General features: G+C 38.5%; 1 non-coding gene across 1 annotated transcript; it reads left to right on the top strand.

Moving 5' to 3' along the window:
- Positions 1 to 17,412: 17,412 nt before the first annotated feature.
- LOC148578122 (small nucleolar RNA R71) lies at positions 17,413 to 17,520 on the top strand. Its single transcript, XR_015903313.1, has one exon. It is a non-coding gene; the product is annotated as a small nucleolar RNA R71 (small nucleolar RNA).
- Positions 17,521 to 18,123: the final 603 nt, after the last annotated feature.

Raw genomic sequence — 18,123 nt, 5'->3', positions numbered from 1 at the left:
TTCTTACAAGTTTACTTGTTTTTACTGTATAAATTTTAATTAGTGATATTTGATTTATATTTGTCTTGAAGAACTTATTTACTTTTAACTAAGTAGGCAAAATCATTTTAGCATATAGTGCATTCATAGGTTGCATTGTGTTGCATGAGTCTTACTTTCCCTTATTTAGTCTTTTAAACTCCTTGAGCTAAGCATGAGGACATGCTAATGTTTAAGTGTGGGGAGGTTGATAAACCACTATTTTATGGTTTATCTTATGTTTAATTGAGTGGTTTCATCAAGCCTTTACCCACTTATTCATATGATTTGCATGATTTTATAATCCCTTCCTATGATTGAAAACTTGCTTCCTAGAGATCTTTAATTAGTATATTTTAATTCTCCTTTATACCATTCGATACCGTGATCTGTGTGTTAAGTGTTTCAGGCTTTATAGGGCAGGAATGGCTTAGAGAATGGAGAGGAAGCTTGCAAAATGGAAGGAACATAAGAAACTAAGGAGATGACCAGCGAGCACCGACGCACACGCATGGCTCACGCGAGCGCGCGGAATGGAGAAATTTACAGCGATGCGTGCGCGTGCCTGACGTGTATACGTGGATTGGAGTCTGCACAAAAGACGAGCACGCGTGGACGATGCGTACGCGTGACAAGGAAATTCGCCAAATGATGCGCATGCGTTACTGATGCGTACGCGTGACCTGCGCGATCTGCAGAATTAACAGAAAATGCTGGAGGCGATTTTGGGCCAAGTTTTGACCCAGTTTTTGGCCCAGAAACACAGAATAAAGCCAGAAAACATGCAGAGACTCAGGAGACACATTCACATATTCTCATTAGGATAGTTTTAGGTTTTTAGATCTGAATCTAGAGAGAGAATTACTCTTCCTCTAGTTTTTCTTTACATTCATAGTTTATTAGTTTTATGCTTTTGCTTTTGGATATTGAAGAGTCATCACCTCCATTGAAGATACTATTCTAGTTTGTTTTCTTACTCTTTTATTTATTTATTCCATATTCTTAATTCTTGTTTAGAGTGGTAATTGGATTATTTTCATGGATTGTTAATGCAAAGGATTACTTTTACTCTTAATTAATTTAAATCTCTATTTTATTTAAATTATTATGTCTCTTTTCTATTCCAAACTCCCAATAACAAAGATGGTATCCATGTCAATAGAGTAGATTCCCTACTTGACATGGGGGTTGATTAGGAGGAGACATTTGAGTTGGAATGCTCAAGTGGTTAGTTAAATTGGAAGTTATTGGCTAATTCTGTATTTACTAACGCTAGACCTTCCTAAGGGAGAGGACTAGGATTTGCGAATAAGAGTTAGCTCAATCACTTGACTTTCCTTTATTTAGTAAGGGTTAACTAAGTGAAAATGACAACCTCTTTATACTACACTTGAGGAAATTTCAACAAAGATAGAACTTCCAATTAATCATTCCCCCAGTCAAGGCTTTTTAATTAGATATATATTTCTCTTTTAATTTACAATTATTTATTTTCTGTCATTCAACTCTCAAAATTCTCAAAAAACTCCTGATTAATAACTTAGCACCCTTTCTAGCAACTCGTGGGAGACGACCTGGGACTTATACTCCCAGTATTTTTATTCTAAACTTTTTGTGACAACCTTTCTAAATTGATACGGTGGATTTTTGCTGGTGCGAATTTTTGCTGGTTAAGAGCTATACTCGCAATGCTGTTTTATTATATTATAATCTCTTAATTGGTCTAACTTCTGCCACGCACTCAACGAGCAATCGTGAGTGATCAAGGCACTCATTTTTGTAACAGGAGATTGACAGGTCTACTGAAGAAACATGGCATTGTTCACAAGGTAGCGACGGCTTACCATCCCCAGACCAATGGGCAAGTCGAGGTGTCTAACAGAGAGATAAAGCGCATATTGGAGAAGATTGTCAAGCCTCATAGATGAGACTGGAGTACCAGGCTTGTAGATGTGCTTTGGGCTTATCAGACAACTTACAAGATGCCTATTGGAATGGGTCCATTCCGCCTAGTTTATGGAAAGGCTTGTCACCTCCCAGTAGAGGTGGACCACAAAGCTTTCTGGGCAGTAAGGGAATGCAACATGGTATTGGAGAGAGCCAGTGCTGAAAGGAAGCTGCAACTACAGGAATTGAAGTACCTTCAACTCGAAGCATGTGAGAACTCCAGGCTATACAAAAAGAGGGTGAAAGCTATGCATGACAAGAATATCAAGAGAAGGGAGTTTAAACCGGGGGAGTTAGTCCTAGTCTACAACTCAAGGCTGAGACTCATGCCAGGCAAGTTGAGATCAAGGTGGGAATGACCCTACAGAGTAGAAAAGGTAGAACCATATGGAGTCTTCTGCCTGAGTCATCCTTCGAGCCCCAACTTCTTCAAGGTTAATGGCCACCGCTTGAAGCTATACCATGGTGAGAAGATGAAGAACAAGGAGCTGGAGATCTTCCTCTTGGCGGATCCAGCAACAGCAGAAGACCGAGCTTGTGGACCGTCCAACTTAAGGACGTTAAAAAAAGTGCTAGGTGGGAGACAACCCACCATGGTAAGATCTTCCATTTTTATTCTTAGTTCTATTTTATTTTTATCAGTGTTCAGTTCTGCATAATTACTTCCATGTTTCATTCATACATATAAAAAAAGCATTCGACGCGCAAGCGTCTATGACGCGTACGCATCATGCGTGAATGTGAAAAATATTGGGATTGAATAGAGAGTTACGCGGGAGTTGAGCAGGAAGCGTGCTTTGTGCACAAGCAAGCCCACGTGTACGCCACGCGTACGCGTACCTCACGCGTGCACGTCACTTGCAGTTTTGGCAACCCACGCGTGCACGTCTAGGATGCGCACGCGTGGACATGGAAATCGGCGTAAGTACGTGTTTGAACAGAGAGTTGTGATGGTCTGGCGTTGGCACTGTGCTAGAGGCACAAAATCACCCACGCGTACGCGTCAGTTTCACTTTATGGCCATCCACGCGTGCGCATGCTTGACGCGCACACGTCATATGCAATTTTGGCCCCAGTGCATTTCGAACAGAGAGTTGTGCGTGCGCGTGGCTAGCTTCGCGCGACTGGCATGACCAAGGGCACGCGTACGCATTACTGACGCTTGCGCGTCGCCTCCACTTTTGCGCAACCCACGCATACGCGTGGGGTACGCGTGCGCGTCGCATGCGCCGCATCACTTATCCAGCGCGCCGCCCAAATTTCAATTATTCCCCCCTCCCAAATCCTAACTCTCATTCAATCCTAATTCTTCCTTCTTTCTTCTTCCTTCTTTCCCTCTTCTTACTTCATACTTCGTACTTCTTTCTTCTTCCCTTTCTCATCTTCTTCCTAAGGTTTCTTTTCTCCCTCTCCTCTACTCTTTCATTCTTCATTTATTGCATTTAATTATTTTTATTTATCTTAAATTTTATATTCACTTAGTTATTTATAGCTTCTTTTTCATTCTTTCATCATGCATTTTTATGTTGGTATTGGAGCTTTATTTGGGTATTATTTTATTATATTTGAGCTTGTGGCTATTGATGAGCGGATAATTTATACGCTTTTTGGCATTGTTTTTAGTATGTTTTTAGTATATTTTAGTTAGTTTTTATTATGTTTTTATTAGTTTTTAAATAAAAATCACTTTTCTGGACTTTACTATGAGTTTATGTGTTTTTCTGTGATTTCAGGTATTTTCTAGCTGAAATTGAGGGACCTGAGCAAAAATCTGATTCAGAGGCTGAAAAAAGACTGCAGATGCTGTTGGATTCTGACCTCTCTGCACTCGAAGTAGATTTTCTGGAGCTACAAAAGCTCAATTGGCGCACTCTCAATTGCGTTGGAAAGTAGACATCCTGGTCTTTCCAGCAATATATAATAGTCCATACTTTGTCCGAGATTTGATGGCCCAAACAGGCATTCCAAGTCAGCTCAAGAATTCTGGCGTTTAACTCCAGAACTGGCAGAAAAGCTGGAGTTAAACGCCCAAACTGGCACAAAAGCTGGCGTTTAACTCCAAGAAAAGTCTCTACACATGAAAGCTTCAATGCTCAGCCCAAGCACACACCAAGTGGGCCCCGGAAGTGGATTTTTACACTAAACACCCTAGCTTACTCATTTTCTATAACCCTAGGTCACCAGTTTACTATAAAAACTACTTTTAGTGATTTATCTTGTACCTCATGACACTTTACACGTTTCATATTGTATTCTCTACGGCATGAGTCTCTAAACCCCATTGTTGAGGGGTGAGGAGCTCTGCTGTTCTTCATGAATTAATGCAATTACTACTGTTTTCCATTCTATCACGCTTGCTTCTATTCTAAGATATTTATTCGCACTTCAACCTGATGAATGTGATGATCCGTGACACTCATCATCATTCTCACCTATGAACGCATGCCTGACAACCACCTCCGTTCTACCTTAGATTGAATGCATATCTCTTAGCCTCATGATTCATATCAGAGTCTTCGTGGTGTAAGCTAGAATTATTGGCGGCCATTCCTGAGATCCGGAACATCTAAACCTTGTCTGTGGTATTCTGAGTAGGATCTGGGAAGGGATGACTGTGATGAGTTTCAAACTCGCGAGTGTTGAGCGTAGTGACAGACACAAAAGGATCAATAGAACCTATTCCGACATGATCGAGAACCGACAGATGATTAGCCGTGCGGTGTGTAACATCCCTTCCAGCAAAATACCTTGCTTAAGTCAGGGTATTTCTACTAGAAAGAACATTATGTAACCTTTTCTAGTATTAACTACTTAATTATCGAGCCTTTGTATTGAAATCGCGTTTTAGTTTTAAGAAAATGCCAGAAAATTTTGTTTTTATTCATTAAAGACATGTATCAAGGATAAACATTGCAAATAATAATAACAATCACATAAGTATTATTAATAGTAATTCTTATACATAAGAAGTCATATAAACCCAAATACAACACCTACCCCTCTGTCAAAATAAAACCTCAAAGGACAACAGCGAGGGTACTCTATGAAAGCAATTAAAACCATAAAGAAAGCCTACTAATCGCTCACAGCTTCAAATTGCGTCTCCAAAACTGTGTTACTGAAAGGGTGGAAAATTTGGGAGTGAGAACCAAACCACATGTTCTCAGTAGAGGTCGAGAATGCCGTGAAAGTAAAGAATAAAGCGCAAATAGTTAATTTCATTCAGAGACATCTAAGAGAAAATTAACCCTTTTTAAAAGAATTAGTTAATTCTTCAAAATCCTAGACTCATATTTTCTTTATAAAAATCTTAAAAAGTTTCCTAAACTGTATGAATGACCAACATGTTCGAAGCATAGGTTCATTAAGTCTATGCTGAACTAGTTTGATTTTTCATACTTTACTAGACCATAACATAAAAGAAGTTACCTACGCGGTATAAATGATCATCCTGCTCCAAGCATAGGTTCATTAAGTCTATGCTGAACAAGTCAGATACTTTATACAGAACTAAACCTCAAACGTACCAATCACGGCCTTAGGCCCAAACAACTCAATCAACACCTAATTCACCACAATCCAGTCAATCAGTTACAAACACAGGTAATGAGGTTCAAACACAATCAAGAACAATTACATGAAGTATAGCAATTAGCAATTAAACAGAATTATTCACTTAGGCAAACCAATTACAATATACACACCCAAACAATGTCACATAGATGCATATGATGAATGTCTAGTCCTAGTACAGGCCATGAGCTCATGTGTCGGTTAGCACCTGCATTCCCGACATTTATCCGGTCACGAGTTCACGATTTTCCGGATACGATTTTCCGTTCAAATAAATGCGCATATAATTATTAGCAGCTCTATTGAGACATCATCTGCTTTCTACTCGCAGGAAATATATACTCTTGGGAACGGAAAATTACTCTTGGGTTGCCTCAGGGCAACAGATAAATAAACAAACATCTCTTGGGTTGCATTAAGCAACAAACAAATAAATAATATCTCTTGGGTTGCATTAAGCAACAAATATATATATATAATATCTCTTGGGTTGCCGCAAGCAACAAACAAACATCTCTTGGGTTGCTTCAAGCAACAAACAAATAAATAAATATCTCTTGGGTTGCCTCAAGCAACAGATAATCATACAATAAGTACTTTACTCTTTCCTTTTTCTTTCATAATTGCAAGTACGCAAGCGGGACAAGACCCACGCCCTTGCCAACAATCTCGTATACCAAATAATCTTTTCTTAAAAGAATCGAAGTTATTATCATTAAATAAGCCTTAAATATTGATTTTGATTAAGTCCTTATACTTTTATAAAAATTTGGACATAATCTCCTTTAAAAATAGGACTTAGCCACCCTTACGGGTTCCTTCTTTCTCAACATTTCATCTACCTCTTTCAGCAGTTGCCACAACAATATATATATTCTCAAAAACATTTGATAATAGTATAGAAAATCTATTTCTTAAATTTCATATCCAAAATAATTGCCAACACAACTTGGCAGCCTGAGTTCCATTTTGTTTTTAAAACATCAAATGAATTCGGAATCACGCAAACTTTATATCCATGCGACCGTCTCGGATTAAGCTTTCTATTAAACTAAAAATCATAATTTTTTGCTGACTCTAGCTTCGGGAATATAAGCAAAATCGTGACTGCTCTGCAGTGTTTTAAAATCAGAAGACAGCAACAGCGTACAACATTCGAAATTTCATATAAAATCCAAATTAAATCCAACTACCTTCAAAATTAATGTGGTTAAACATAACTTATTCAAATTTCTTTCTCAGTTGGTTCCAGGGTCATACCATTTTTAATGAAGGATTTACGTAGCTTGGAAATTAGGTAATTTTCTGCAGAATTCTGTTTTACAAATCATTGAACACAACCTCTTCCAAGTCCCATAACTCACTTATTAGAACATGGAAAACCATGAAATTTAAATCACATATGCTAAACATACTTAATTTTTACCTCCAATTGGTTTCATCTCAATATCTATCCAGGATCAAAAGTTATAAACTCTCAAAGTTACTAAATTAAGAAAACAGAATCTGGCTTTTTCTGCATAATGCATCATCTTTCAAAAATTTATATCTTTAAAACTACAAGTCCAGTTGTTCTGAAATTTTACGGAATTAAAATAATAGGAATAAAGTTTTATTTAAAATTAGTTCCATTTGAAAATTCAAACTGGAAAATTTCCAATAGAAGAAACAAGTTGCTGCTGTGTTAAACGTTCTACAGAAAAACCAGATTTGACATCTATAATTCAAAAATTTATCATAAATCATAAGCTTAATGAAAAAGTCACAAATTCACCAGTCCAGATCCCTACATCCCCAAGCTTAATTCAGACTTGGTTCCATGCAATTCTGATCATCATAGAATTAGTTATAGATTTTCAAAGTTTCCCGGCTTCGTTTGAAAGTAATACAGAAAATCAAGTTTTACATTTTAACTTTGAAAAATCATAACTAGTTCTATTGTTAATTCAAACTTCTCAAAATTGAATTCCAATAACAACTTTTATCATAGTTTACTCAGCCTTTACTCTCATATCATTTCGATCATTATTGAATAACTGATTCACTTCCAAAGTTGTCTTTTAAATTCAAAAGTCAGATTTTCAGCAATTAGTTCAGCATTTCAAAATTCAGTCTTCCAATTATTCCTTAAACACAACTTCAATTAATCACTAACTAAGTCCATTACAGTAAACCAACTCAACAGCAACAATTTCAATTTAATCAATCAAAATACAGAAATCACAATAATCTCCCATCAAACACTTTATAATTCAATTTCACATAATCAACGAATTCAACCAAAGTTCCAATAAAAAATCTCAATCATTCCAATCATAATTTCAGCCAAAACTCAACATTCATATAATCAATCAATTACTCAAAGTTATTAAATCTATTTGCAGTTATTCAATAAACCTTGTAGGCATTCTTAAATTAAAATCGTTTAAGTTAAACCCCCTACCTCGATTAGCTGAACTCGCACAAATTAACCACTATAAGCCCGCTTATTTTGAATTCACAGCAGCAGCGACAATTTCAACGTAATCCCGCAGCAGTAAAACTCTTGTGACTAGCTATAGCATAACAGCAGCAACATCAACGACCTCAACACCAATTGTGATTGCTCAGGAGATAAATTGACAACTAGAACAAAACCATATGCTGCTATAATTAGGATAGAGTATAACGGATGAACAAAAATGATAGAAGAGTAAGGAAGAAAGCGTTACTGGCTTAAGAAACAGAAAATTGGCATTGGAACTGGAACAAAGAGGATGATGATGCTGGCTAGACTGAAAGATGGTGGCAACAAATTGCTTTCTCTAATAACAAGCTCCGATCACGGCAGTTCCAACGGATATGGCACGACAAGGTACATCAGAGGCAGAGACATGGTTGACCCGAAGCAACAAGGTCACGGTGATGGCGGCTCCGGCAGCTAGGACGCAACCTAGTCCTTCACCAACGGCAGTGGTGACCACGAACCATAGTGACGGCGATGACACCGGCGGCGATCCCTACCAGCATCGCCTCTTCTTTTCTTGGCAACGAGCCCGCAACAGAGCTCCCTTTCCTCTTCCAATTTGCGCTCCTCTCCCCTGTTCTGTTCGGCGTCAGTGGTAACCCTAGCAGGGACAATAGCGATCGAAGCTTCCGCAACGATCACCAGGCACGGTAGCGACACTACCTTCTCCCTCTATCATGCGCGTCTCTCTGTTCTTCGTGGTGCTTCCCCTCCGATTTCAATGCCAGCGACGGTAATGACACCTTCCGTCGTCACCCTCTCCTCTGGCTTCCCTGATCCCTCTTCTCCCTTTCATCAATTTCTCGTTTCCCTTTTGCTCCCTCTCTGTTCCCCTTTCTCTCTTTTTTCCCTTTCTGAACGTATAGGCATTTAGGTTTTGTGAAATTAGGTTAGGTTTAAGTCTTAATTTGGGAATTCTAGAGTTAGGTAAAATATATAGGAGTAACATAATAATTTTATAAAATATTCGAGATAGAATAACAATTCAGAAATCAAATATAATACTATAAAGATTACTTTCGAAATGCATAAGATTTTCACTATCGATCTATTTTTGAGCTCAAATAATTATTTTTAAATTAAATTATAAAGTAAATATATTAATCACATTTTATAAAATACGGTTAAACTCGAAATATCAATTACCTAAATCAAATTATATGACCTATCATTATATTTCCATCATAATTTTAATTTCAGTTTATATAAAATAACTAATTAAAATAAAAATTGTACATAAATATTAATTGACTTAAGTTTAGAGTATTTACAAAAATCCATTTAATCATTCCTAATAAAATAAATCATAATTCATTCATAATATAAATTACTTAAATTAAATTATATAATACTTTCATTACTGAATTCTAATTTAAAATTATATAAAATAACCAATTATAAAAATTTACACAAAAATATTAATTGAATTAACTCCAAATATTAGTAAACTAATTTAATTACTCTTAATTAATTAATTTATAAAATAAGATATCAAATTAATAAAATAAATCGTAACTTTTTCAGGATAAAAGTTACTTAAATTAAATTATACAATTCTTTCTTATTTTTCAATTACTAAAATTATACAAAATATTCTATTATAATAAGATTACTTAAAAATATTAATTGATTCAAAATAAAACTATCTCCGAATCTATTTAATTATTTCCAACAAAATAATTTCTAAAATTACAAAATTTAAACTTAACAAGATAAAATCACAATTTATTTATATTTAGATTTTCAAAAATGCAGGATGTTACACGGTGACAGCGCATTTGGAACATTTTCACTGAGAGGACGGGAAGTAGCCATTGACAACGGTGATGCCCAACATAAAGCTTGCCATGGAAGGAGCCTTGCGTGCATGAAGAAGAAGATAGTAGGAAAGCAGAGATTCAGAAGACAAAGCATCTCCAAAGCCACAACCTGTTCTTCATTACTGCATAACAAGTATTTATTTCATGTTCTTTTACTTTTTACAATTAAATCTGAGAATTATTGATATCCTGACTAAGAGTTACAAGATAACCATAGCTTGCTTCAAGCCGACAATCTCCGTGGGATCGACCCTTACTCACGTAAGGTATTACTTGGACGACCCAGTGCACTTGCTGGTTAGTTGTGCGGAGTTGCAAAAGTGTGATTATAATTTCGTGCACCAAGTTTTTGGCGCCGTTGCCGGGGATTGTTCGAGTTTGGACAACTGACGGTTTATCTTGTTGCTTAGATTAGGAATATTTTATTTTTGTTGGTTTAGAGTCTTTTATTTGAGTTTAGTTTCATATTTTAAGTTTGGTTTCAATTGCATGCTTTTATTTTCTTTTAACTTTTCGAAATTGCATGTTCTTAGTTCTTTCTTGATTTTTAAAAAAAATTTCTAAGTTTGGTGTCTTCTTTGTGTTTTCCTTTAATTTTTCGAAAATTTGTGTTTGATTTTCTAAAAATTTTAAGTTTGGTGTGTTTTTGTGCTTTTATTTACCTAAAAATTTTTCAAAAATTTGTTCTTGGTGTTCATCTTGATCTTCAAAGTGTTCTTGGTGTTCACCTTGACATTCAAAGTTTTCTTGTTTGTCCTCTCTGTTTTGATCTAAAATTTCTAAGTTTAGTGTCATTTTGTTGTTTTTCTCTTTCCTCATTAAAATTCAAAAATAAAAAATATCTTTTCCTTATTTTACTCATAATTTTCGAAATTTGGCATTAAAGTAGTGGTGCACGAAATTGTGATGTCCAGGCTCGAACAATACCTGGCACGTGAGCTACTTGGTATGCGTAATCGTGATTACACATTCATAATTTGTCACAACTTCGATACAACTAACCAGCAAGTGCACTGGGTCGTCCAAGTAATACCTTACGTGAGTAAGGGTCGAATCCCACGGAGATTGTTGGTATGAAGCAAGCTATGGTCACCTTGTAAATCTCAGTCAGGCAGATATAAAGTGATAATGGTGTTTTCGAATATTATATAATAAAATAGGGATAGAGATACTTATGTAAATCATTGGTAGGAATTTCAGATAAGCGAATGGAGATGCTTTTCGTTCCTCTGAACCGCTGCTTTCCTGCTATCTTCATCTAATCAGTCTTACTCCTTTCCATGGCTGGCTTTATGTGATACATCACCATTGTCAATGGCTACTTTCGGTCATCTCTCGGGAAAATGATCCAATGCCCTGTCACGGCAGGGCTAATCGTCTGGAGGCATCACCTTTGTCAATGGCTTCATCTTATCCTCTCAGTGAATAATATGCTCACGCACCCTGTCACGGCACGGCTATTCATCTGTCGGTTCTCGATCATGCTGGAATAGGATTTACTATCCTTTTGCGTCTGTCACTAATGCCCTGCAATCGCGAGTTAGGAGCTCGTCACAGTCATTCAATCATTGAATCCTACTCGAAATACTACAGACAAGGTTTAGACTTTTCGGATTCTCTTGAATGCCGCCATCATTCTAGCTTACGCCACGAAGATTCTGGTTAGGAGATCTAAGAGATACTCATTCTAGCTTAATTCATGTAGAACAGAAGTGTTTGTCAGGCACGCGTTCATAAGGGAGAAGGATGATGAGCGTCACACATAATCATCACCTTCATCACGTTCTTGGGTGCGAATGGATATCTTAGAAGCGAAATAAGAAGAATTGAATAGAAAACAGTAGTACTTTGCATTAATCTTTGAGGGACAGCAGAGCTCCACACCTTAATCTATGGAGTGTAGAAACTCTACCGTTAAAAATACATAAGTGAAGGTCCAGGCATGGCCGAGACGGCCAGCCCCCAAAGTCTAAGAACAATGTGTTCAAAGATGATCCTAAGATCCTAAGATGATCAAAAGATGCCTAATACAATAGTAAAAGGTCCTATTTATAATAAACTAGCTACTAGGGTTTACATCAGTAAGTAATTGATGCATAAATCCACTTCCTGGGCCCACTTGGTGTGTGTTTGGGCTGAGCCTGAGTGTTGCACGTGTAGAGATCCTTCTTGGAGTTGAACGCCAGCTTTTGTGCCAGTTTGGGCGTTCAACTCTGGTTTTGGCTCCTTTTCTGGCGTTGGACGCCAGATTTGGGTAGAAAGCTGGCGTTGAACGCCAGTTTACATCGTCAATTCTTGGCCAAAGTATGGACTATTATATATTGCTGGAAAGTCCTGGATGTCTACTTTCCAACTCAATTGGAAGCGCGCCATTTCGAGTTCTGTAGCTCCAGAAAATCCACTTTGAGTGCAGGGAGGTCAGAATCCAACAGCATCAGCAGTCCTTCTTCAACCTCGAAATCTGATTTCTGCTCAAGTCCCTCAATTTCAGCCAGAAAATACCTGAAATCACAGAAAAACACACAAACTCATAGTAAAGTCCAGAAATGTGAATTTAACATAAAAACTAATGAAAACATCCCTAAAAGTAACTAGATCCTACTAAAAACATACTAAAAACAATGCCAAAAAGCGTATAAATTATCCGCTCATCACAACACCAAACTTAAATTGTTGCTTGTCCCCAAGCAACTGAAAATCAAATAGGATAAAAAGAAGAGAATATACTATAAATTCCAAACTATCAATGAAACATAGCTGCAATCATATGAGCGGGACTTATAACTTTTTGCCTCTTGAATAGTTTTGGCATCTCACTTTATCCATTGAGGTTCAGAATGATTGGCATCTATAGGAACTTCAGATTTCGAATAGTGTTATTGACTCTCCTAGTTCAGTATGATGATTCTTGAACACAGCTTCTTTATGAGTCTTGGCCGTGGCCCTAAGCACTTTGTTTTCCAGTATTACCACCGGATACATAAATGCCACAGACACATAATTGGGTGAACCTTTTCAGATTGTGACTCAGCTTTGCTAAAGTCCCCAATTAGAGGTGTCCAGGGTTCTTAAGCACACTCTTCTTTTGCTTTGGACCTTGACTTTAACCGCTCAGTCTCATGTTTTTACTTGACACCTTCACGCCACAAGCACATGGTTAGGGACAGCTTGGTTTAGCCGCTTAGACCAGAATTTTATTCCTTTAGGCCCTCCTATCCACTGATGCTCAAAGCCTTGGGATCCTTTTTATTTGCCCTTGCCTTTTGGTTTTAAGGGTTATTGGCTTTTTCTGCTTGCTTTTTTTTTCTTTTTCTTTCTATTATTTTTTTTCTATTTTTTTCGCCCTTTTTTTTTTCTGCAAGCTTTGTTCTTTGCTGCTTTTTCTTGCTTCAAGAATCATTTTTATGATTTTTCAGATTATCAAATAACATGTCTCCTAGTCATCATTCTTTCAAGAGCCAACATATTTAACATTCTTAAACAACAACTTCAAAAGACATATGCACTGTTCAAGTATACATTCAGAAAACAAGAAGCATTGTCACCACATCAATATAATTAAACTAAGTTCAAGGATAAATTCGAAACTCATGTACTTCTTGTTCTTTTGAATTAAAACATTTTTCATTTAAGAGAGGTGATGGATTCATAGGACATTCATATCTTTAAGACAAAGTTACTAACTACTAATGATCATGTAATGAAGGCACAAACATAGATAAGCACATAACATAGAAAACAAAAAACAGAAGAAAGAAGAACAAGGAATGAATCCACCTTAGTGATGGTGGCGTTTCCTTCTTGAGGAACCAATGATGTCCTTGAGCTCTTCTATGTCTCTTCCTTGTCTTTGTTGCTCCTCCCTCATTGCTTTTTGATCTTCTCTTATTTCATGAAGCATGATGGAGTGCTCTTGATGTTCCACCCTTAGTTGTCCCATATTGGAACTCAATTCTCCTAGGGAGGTGTTGATTTGCTCCCAATAGTTTTGTGGAGGAAAGTGCATTTGAGGCATTTCCGGGATCTCATAGAAATGAGCTTCTTGCGCCTCTTGAGCTCCATGACTGGGCTCTCTTGCTTGCTCCATCTTTTTCTTAGTGATGGGCTTGTCCTCTTTGATGAGGATATCTCCCTCTATGTCAATCCCAGCCGAATTGCATAGGTGGCAAATGAGGTGAGGAAAGGCTAACCTTGCCATAGTGGAAGACTTGTCAGCCACCTTGTAGAGTTCTTGAGGTATAATCTCATGAACTTCCACCTCTTCTCCAATCATGATGCTATGAATCATGATGGCCCGGTCTATAGTAACTTCAGACCGGTTGCTAGTGGGAATGATTGAGCATTGAATGAACTCCAACCATCCTCTAGCTACAGGCTTGAGGTCCAATCTTCTTAGTTGAACCGGCTTGCCTTTGGAGTCAATCTTCCATTGAGCTCCTTCTACACATATGTCCATAAGGACTTGGTCCAACCTTTGATCAAAGTTGACTCTCCTTGTGTAGGGGCGTGCGTTCTCTTCCATGTATGGCAAGTTGAACGCCAACCTCACATTTTCCGGACTAAAATCTAAGTATTTCCCCCGAACCATTGTAACATAGTTCTTTGGATCCGGGTTCTTACTTTGATCATGGTTCTTGGTGATCCATGCATTGGCATAGAACTCTTGAACCATTAGGATGCCGACTTGTTGGATGGGATTTGTTAGAACTTCCCAACCTCTTCTTTGAATTTCATGTCGGATCTCCGGATACTCATTTCTTTTGAGTTTGAAAGGGACCTCAGGGATCACCTTCTTCTTGGCCACAACATCATAGAAGTGGTCTTGATGGGCTTTGGAGATGAACCTTTCCATCTCCCATGACTCGGATGTGGAAGCTTTTGTCTTCCCTTTCCCTCTTCTAGAGGATTCTCCGGTCTTAGATGCCATCAATGGTAATGGAAAAACAAAAAAGCTATGCTTTTACCACACCAAACTTAGAATATTGCTCGCCCTCGAGCAATAAACAAAAGAATAGATGAAGAAGAAGAAGAAATGGAGGAGAGGGAGAGGGTGATGTGGTTCGGCCAAGAAGGGTATAGAGGGGTTGTGTTGTGTGAATTTGAAGAAGAATGGAGGGCTTTATATAGGGAAGGGAGGGGGGGTTAAGGTTCGGCCATATGGGTGGGTTTGGGTGGGAAATTGGTTTTGAATTTTGAAGGTAGGTGGAGTTTATGAGGTAGGTTTATGGGGAAGAGTGGATGGATGTGAGTGGTGAAGAGGTGATGGGGGAGAGAGATTGAGGTGATTGGTGAAGGGTTTTTAGGGAAGAGTATTTATGGGGTTGTGTGAAAGAGAGTGGTGAGAAGAAGTGAGTGGAGGTAGGTGGGGATCCTGTGGGGTCCACAGATCCTGAGTGGATCCTGTGGGGTCCACAGATCCTGAGGTGTTCAAGGATTTACATCCCTGCACCCATTAGGCATGTAAAAATGCCTTTGTACCCAACTCTGGGCGCTCAGCGCCAGGTTGGTGGCCATTTTGGGCGTTCAACGCCCATTTGTGTGCCATTTCTGGCGTTGAACGCCAGAACCATGCTTGTTCTGGGCGTTCAGCGCCAGGATGTTGCCCATTTTGGGGGTTCAGCGCCAGAACCATGCTCTGTTCTGGCGTTGAACGCCAGGCAGATGCTCCTCCAGGGTGTGATTTTTCTTCTGCTGTTTTTGATTCCGTTATCAATTTTTATATTTATTTTGTGACTCCACATGATCATGAACCTACAAAGACATATAACTAAGGAAAATATAGTTAGATAAATAAAAATTGGGTTGCCTCCCAACAAGCGCTTCTTTAGTGTCAATAGCTTGACAGTGGGCTCTCATGGAGCCTCACAGATGTGCAGAGCTTTGTTGAGACTCTCCAACACCAAACTTAGAGTTTGGATATGGGAGTTCAACACCAAACTTAGAGTTTGGTTGTGGCCTCCCAACACCAAACTTAGAGTTTGACTGTGGGGGCTCTGGTTGACTCTGCTTTGAGATAAGCTTTTTCTGCTTCCTCTCCATGGTTGCAGAGGGAGATTCTTGAGTTTTAAACACAAGGGAGTCCTCATTCCATTGAAGGACTATTTCACCTCTGTCAACATCAATCACAGCTCTTGCTGTGGCCAGGAAAGGTCTTCCTAGGATGATGGACTCATCCTCTTCCTTTCCAGTATCCAGGACTATGAAATCAGCAGGGATGTAAAGGCCTTCAACCTTTACTAACACGTCCTCTACTTGTCCATAAGCCTGTTTTCTTGAACTGTCTGCCATCTCTAATGAGATTTTAGCAGCTTGCACCCCATAGATTCCCAGTTTCTCTATTACAGAGAGGGGCATGAGGTTTATCCCTGAACCAAGGTCACACAGAGCCTTAAAGATCATGGTGCCTATAGTACAAGGTATTATGAACTTTCCAGGATCCTGTCTCTTCTGAGGCAATATCAGTTGATCCAGATCACTTAGTTCATTGATGAACAAGGGAGGTTCAACTTCCCAAGTATCAATGCCAAATAATTTGGCATTTAGCTTCATGATTGCACCAAGAAACTTGGCAGTTTGCTCTTCAGTAACATCCTCATTCTCTTCAGAAGAGGAATACTCATCAGAGCTCATAAAGGGCATAAGGAGGTTTAATGGAATCTCTATGGTCCCTAGATGAGTCTCAGATTCCTTTGGTTCCTCAGAGGGAAGCTCCTTATTGGTCACTGGACGTCCCAGGAGGTCTTCCTCCTTGGGGTTCACGTCCTCCTCTCCCTCATTGGGTTCGGCCATGGCGCTTATGTCAATGGCCTTGCACTCTCCTTTTGGATTCTCTTCTGTATTGCTTGGGAGAGTACTAGGAGGGATTTCAGTGATCCTTTTACTCAGCTGGCCCACTTGTGCTTCCAGATTTCTAATGGAAGATCTTGTTTCATTCATGAAACTTACAGTGGCCTTAGACAGATCAGAGACTAAGTTTGCTAAATTAGAAGCATTTTGTTCAGAGTTCTCTGTCTGTTGCTGAGTTGATGATGGAAAAGGCTTGCTATTGCTAAACCTGTTTCTTCCACCATTATTAAAGCCTTGTTGGGGCTTTTGATCCTTCCATGAGAAATTTGGATGATTTCTCCATGTTGAGTTATAGGTGTTTCCATAAGGTTCACCTAAGTAATTTACCTCTGCTATTGCAGGGTTCTCAGGATCATAAGCTTCTTCTTCAGAAGATGCCTCTTGAGTACTGTTGGATGCAGCTTGCATTCCATGTAGACTCTGACAGATCATATTGACTTGCTGAGTCAATATTTTATTCTGAGCCAATATGGCATTCAGAGTATCAACTTCAAGAACTCCCTTCTTTATAGGCGTCCCATTACTCACAGGATTCCTTTCAGAAGTGTACATGGACTGGTTATTAGCAACCATGTCAATGAGTTCTTGAGCTTCTGCAGGCATTTTCTTTAGGTGTATGGATCCACCTGCAGAAGTGTCCAGTGACATCTTTGATAGCTCAGATAAACCATCATAGAATATATCCAGGATGGTCCATTCTGAAAGCATGTCAGAAGGACACTTTTTGGTCAACTGTTTGTATCTTTCCCAAGCTTCATAGAGGGATTCACCTTCTTTCTGTCTGAAGGTTTGAACATCAGCTCTAAGCTTGCTCAACTTTTGAGGAGGAAAGTACTTGGCTAAGAAAGCCGTGACCAGCTTATCCCAAGAGTTCAGGCTGTCTTTGGGTTGAGAATCCAACCATAATCTAGCTCTGTCTCTTACAGCAAAAGGGAAAAGCATGAGCCTGTAGACTTCAGGATCTACTCCATTAGTCTTAACAGTATCACATATCTGCAAGAATTCAGTTAAGATCTGAAAAGGATCTTCAGATGGAAGTCCATGAAACTTGCAGTTCTGCTGCATCAGAGAAACTAATTGAGGTTTCAGCTCAAAGTTGTTTGCTCCAATGGCAGGAATGGAGATGCTTCTTCCATGTAAATTGGAATTAGGTGCAGTAAAGTCACCAAGCATTCTCCTTGCATTGTTGTTGGGTTCGGCTGCCATCTCCTTTACTTGTTCGAAATTTTCAATCAAGTTGTCTCTGGATTGTTGTAATTTAGCTTCTCTTAATTTTCTCTTCAGAGTCCTTTCAGGTTCTGGATCAGCTTCAACAAGAATGCCTTTTTCTCTGTCCTTGCTCATAAGAAAGAGGAGAGAAAAAGAAAAGAAGAGGAATCCTCTATGTCACAGTAAAGAGGTTCCTTATTGTTA

Source organism: Arachis ipaensis, chromosome B1, assembly GCF_059453495.1.
Source record: "Arachis ipaensis isolate K30076 ecotype BB chromosome B1, ASM5945349v1, whole genome shotgun sequence".
Classification (NCBI taxonomy): Eukaryota; Viridiplantae; Streptophyta; class Magnoliopsida; order Fabales; family Fabaceae; genus Arachis; species Arachis ipaensis.
Note: the sequence above shows the minus strand (reverse complement) of the source record. Positions and strands in the feature narration are given on the sequence as shown.